The sequence below is a fragment of the Lathyrus oleraceus genome, chromosome 6 (genome assembly GCF_024323335.1).
Source record: "Lathyrus oleraceus cultivar Zhongwan6 chromosome 6, CAAS_Psat_ZW6_1.0, whole genome shotgun sequence".
NCBI lineage: Eukaryota > Viridiplantae > Streptophyta > Magnoliopsida > Fabales > Fabaceae > Lathyrus > Lathyrus oleraceus.
In genome coordinates this window covers 378,252,927-378,258,414 of record NC_066584.1, presented here as the reverse complement: position 1 = coordinate 378,258,414, position 5,488 = coordinate 378,252,927, and positions in this window count along the sequence as shown.

The following is a 5,488-nucleotide window of genomic DNA, read 5'->3' as shown; positions in this document are numbered from 1 at the left end:
GTGCACATTAGTACAGAGTGTAATAACTGTCTTGCTGTAGTAAGTACAATGTTAGATCAGATGTCATGACTTGTAGTAGAACATCTGAATCCTGACTACGCCAGAATTTCACATAACTTTCTCAATTTTTATGAGATGAAAGATTTCCAAGTTGAACAATCAAATTAAATGTTTATACTTCAACTTTGATGTTTGGAGTCGGAGCTAATTCAACTTCTTTGAACATGTGATATGAGGCTACATTATAGGTCACTTTTGACTTATACCATTGATCAAGTGATTTTTCCAAACTTCAAAAATGCATAACTCTATCATTTGAAATCCAAATGACATTAAATTGGTGACCATTTTGAAGGTATTTGAGAGAGATACAACTTTGATGAATACACGTTTCTCATTTGAAGCTCCTATAAAAAGTTAAGCAAGGTGGAATATTGAGACATATGGCTTGACATTTAGAAAATATTTGATATGTCAAAATTTTCCAAACTTCCACCTCAAATATCTCCAAGTTCCAAGCTCCAAATGAAAAAGTGTTAAACATCAAACTTGTTCCTCTTAATCTCACCTTTCCAAAGAGCTTAAATTCATTCATTTTGGATGAGAAATGCATAGGATGGCCATGGCTTGAACAAGCTGATATCATTTGGCATGGATCCAACTTCAAGTAACAATGCACATTTGCCTTGCAATCCAATCCATCTTCAAAGCATCTGAACTTCAAATTTGGAATATCAGCCATCATTTCATGGGTCTATGCGTGCCCATGCATCATCCATCATCATTTTGCCAAAATTGGAAAGTCAGAAGAGTGTGCAAATATCACATGGATTTGGCTATAGCTGCATTTGCTCAGAAATCACACACATATTACGCCAGCTTTGAATCCCCATTGAAAACCCTTCACTCTAAGAGGATAACCCTGATAAATTCAGTTGAATTTGAGCTTGAATCTCCACTGTTTTGGAATTCAATTCTCGAGGAGTCCATTGCTTCTAAACCTTTCCATTCCTTTCCTGCAAGCAAGTGAAGTGAAGTCAAGCATAATTCAGATCAAGATCTAGCAAGCTCAGACCTCCATTGAAGGTAATTTGCAGAAATTTTAAACTCTTCGATTCTTTCAATTTATTGCTCAATTCCATTGATTCTTGAGTTGTCTGAAGTCCTACCAATGTAGGCAAGAAGATTGAGTTGCTTTGAGGCCAAATCGAAGCAACTCAGATCATGAACCTCATTTTTCAATTCCACATATCTCTTAATATATTTGGAATTAAAGGAATTGGAGGTCATATTCGTGCTCAATGATGGTTTCTCTTTAAAATCATGTCCTTGTTTTGAATTTTAGTGATGGTTCATCTTGACCAGTCCCGTGGAGCTCACCGGGGAAGATGACTGGAGCTCTGGCTCCGACAATGATGTGGCTCACATCTGGACCATGGGATCTAATTCTCACGTTTTAATCTTGATCGTGCCATGTGAATACCATGTGTACAACGCGTTTGACTAAGGAACACATGGAGCGTGCATTTTGGATCATCAGATCTGCCACCTCAATTAATGAGGGAGATTTGATGGTCTACGTATTTTAGTATTTTTTGAATTTTATTTTAATTCCATTTTCTTCAATAATTCATATTAAATTCAATATTGATCCAAAAAATATGGGACTTTCATCCAAAATTTTCAAATATTTTTCTATTTCATATTCTAAATTAAAATTATTTTTTGGATCAATATTAATATTTTTCACGAATTAATTGATTTTGAATTTGTTTTTAATTGTTTAAAAATATTTTTAAGTGTCCAAAAATTATGAAATTTTTTCTCCAAGGTCCTTTGACCTTGTTTGACCTATGATAAATCCCATGGCCATTTATTTGGTGTTTTGATGAGATTTTAGGATTTGGACAAAACATATTTGAATTTAATGCATTATTTAATTATTTTTAATTGAATGAATGCCATTTTAATTGTATTGACCATTTGTATTGACTTAATTGAGTTTCTTATTTGTTGTTGGGTCTTGGTCAATGTTTATTTGACTTTGTCAAGTTAATATTATTGGATTTAGGGGATTGATGGAATATACATTCCATCTCCCAAAATGAATGAATAATATTAATTTGGTAAAAGTCCTTCTTTGAGCAATTTGTGATCTCATTCATCCCCTTCCCTCTTCATCTAATTCCCCTTCTTCATCCATTCATTTTCATTTGGCCAATGACATCTCAAAGTCCTAATGCTAGTTGATTTAAAAATCAACATGAGTATGGATGAGATTAGGCCACGCCTTTTGCATATTTTTTGTGTGTGGTATGTTTAATAAGCATAGTTCATAATACTATGTCTCACCATGCATTAACACCAAAAGTCTATTGCCCGGTGTAACACCCTTCTAAAATACCCCAAATACTTAATTAAAATAACAATATATTAATCAGAGTAAATATGCAATTAAGGGTGTCACACAATCATTTCACACCATTCACCACAATAACTGTCATGCTCTTTTATTAAAACGAAGTAAACACTTGCATAATACGCAGCGGATAGAAATCAAATCAATCATGCAAAACATGTAACACATTACATGTAAAATTATTCAACAAGGTAAAACATCCCGTCCCGATGTTACATCTATCAGAGCATGACCCACTAAGGAGACTACACTAGACTCCAAGCACTAGCTTCTACTCAATCACTACTCGTTACCTGAAAAATAGTTGTAAGGGTGAGTTCCTCAATCGATATAATGAGCATTATAAAATATCATGTAATGCTAAGTAAATAACACATTAATCACCCAAATCAGATTACACATTCAGCAACGACAATATCAACTCAATCATACTCAACATCAACACAATACACGACACACAACACACGTATAATACTGGAATACATCCATTCATATTATACGCCATACATAAATTATGCAATGAGACTCCATGCATGCGGTACCGACTATTCGTGAACATATAGTTCAACCTCACCGACCAAATCCAGGTACGGCTACCAAGCCCACTAGTCCCACTCATTTGAGACCTAGTGACTCACTCACTAATTCCTCACCATGGGAATTAGCTACCACCCCAAGGGCTATGCTATGCACGCTAATCACCTAGCATGCAAACATCAACAACAATCCATAATGATTTACTCACTAATTCCTCACCATGGGAATTAGCTACCACCATAAAGGCCACAATATGCATGCTAATTCACCTAGCATACAACCATTAACAACAATCCACAAGGACATATGCTCACACTCTAAGCCATCAAACAGTCCATTCACAAATACATGCATAATATATATATTCACAACATTATGCATATTTTCACACATCATCAGCGTATTTATCACATAATCACATCATGTCATGCCAAATAATTCAATCACAGTATTAGCACACTCTACCAATACCTACACTGCTCAAAACAACGGGAAATGATCCCTACTATATCATACACCGATATAGGCCAACCATCAAACATGTACACAACATTTTAAATATTAATTTTTCCACTTTTCAACAGTGTTAACCGGTTAACGCCCTGGGTTAACCGGTTAACGCAACACAGAACACGCTTTCTGGCAAAACTCAACAGTGTTAACCGGTTAACGCCCTGGGTTAACCGGTTAACGCAAGCAAAACAGCAATACTTCACAATTCCTAACAGTGTTAACCGGTTAACACCCTGGGTTAACCGGTTAACGCAAGACAGAAAGCTGTTCCTGCGCTAACACGAAGCAGAATGCAGAATCCTCCGCATTTTCCGCCGTTGGAGGACTTCCGGACCTCCGATTCCAATTCCGTAAAAAGCTATACGTTCGGAAAATCACTACCCATCTAATTACAGATTCAATTACAGCTTTAACATAGTTTATTCATCACAATTTTTCTGCATTCAACATCCCAATTAGGGTCAAATCAATGGCTTATCACTACCCATTACATGTTAACCCATAATACCCATTAAACGACGATAAACCCCCCCTTACCTGAGTTAATCCGGCGAATCTCTCAGCTTCAAGCTCTTCTCTTCTCCAACCTTCGTTCTCTTGCTCTTCCTCTTTGCCCTTTTTCCTCTTTTCAGCCGCTTCTCTGTTTTCACGTGAAAACTCTTTCTTTACCAAAATGGAACTCTTTTTCTTATTTCTAACTTATATATTTTCCAATAATTATTATTCCAATAATAATAATAATAATAATCCAATAATTCCAATTATTTAATTAAATTAATAAATATAATATTAACTTAAATTAAATAATTATCTTATTTTTAATCGGGGTGTTACAACTCTCCCCCACTAAAAGAGTTTTCGTCCTCGAAAACATACCTCAAGCGAATAACTCCGGATAAGACTCCTTCATCTGACTCTCAAGTTCCCAAGTCACATTGCCACCTGCTGGTCCTCCCCAAGCTACCTTCACCAAGGCAATCTCTTTACCCCGCAACTGCTTCAACTCTCGATCCTCGATCCTCATAGGTGATGTTTCAACAATCAGGTTATCTCTCACCTGTACATCATCTACTTGGACCACATGCGACGGATCATGAATGTACCTCCTCAACTGAGACACATGAAAAACCTCATGCAAATTCGCAAGTGACGGCGGTAAAGCGATACGATAGGCTACCTCCCCTATCCTCTCCAAAATCTGATAAGGACCAATAAATCGAGGTGTCAACTTCTTCGACTTCAAAGCTCGACCAACCCCAGTTATCGGAGTAACACGAAGAAACACATGATCTCCCTCTTGAAACTCAAGTGACTTCCTCCTCTTGTCGTGATAACTCTTCTGACGACTCTGAGCAATTCTCATCTTCTCCTGAATCATCTTAATCTTTTCCGTAGTCTGTTGAACAATCTCCGGTCCAACCACAACACTCTCACCGGACTCATACCAACATAAAGGTGTCCGACATCTCCTACCATACAAAGCTTCAAACGGTGCCATACCAATGCTCGAATGAAAACTATTGTTGTAGGTAAACTCAATCAAAGGTAAATAACAATCCCAAGCACCTCCCTTTTCCAAAACACAAGCCCTCAAAAGATCCTCCAATGACTGAATCGTCCTCTCAGTCTGACCATCAGTCTGCGGATGATATGCAGAACTCAATCTCAGCTTAGTTCCCAAAGCCCTCTGCAAACTTTCCCAGAACTTCGATGTAAATCTAGGATCTCTGTCCGAAACAATACTCGACGGAATACCATGCAAACTTACAATTTTCTCAATATACAGCTCAGCTAATCTCTCTAACGGATAATCCATTCTGATCGGAATGAAATGATCCGATTTCGTCAATCTGTCAACAATCACCCAAATAGCTTCAAAATTCTTACTTGTCCTCGGTAAACCAGAAACAAAATCCATACTGATACTATCCCACTTCCACTCTGGAATAGCCAACGGTTGCATTAGCCCAGACGGCTTCTGATGCTCAATCTTTGACTTCTGACAAGTCAAACAAGAAT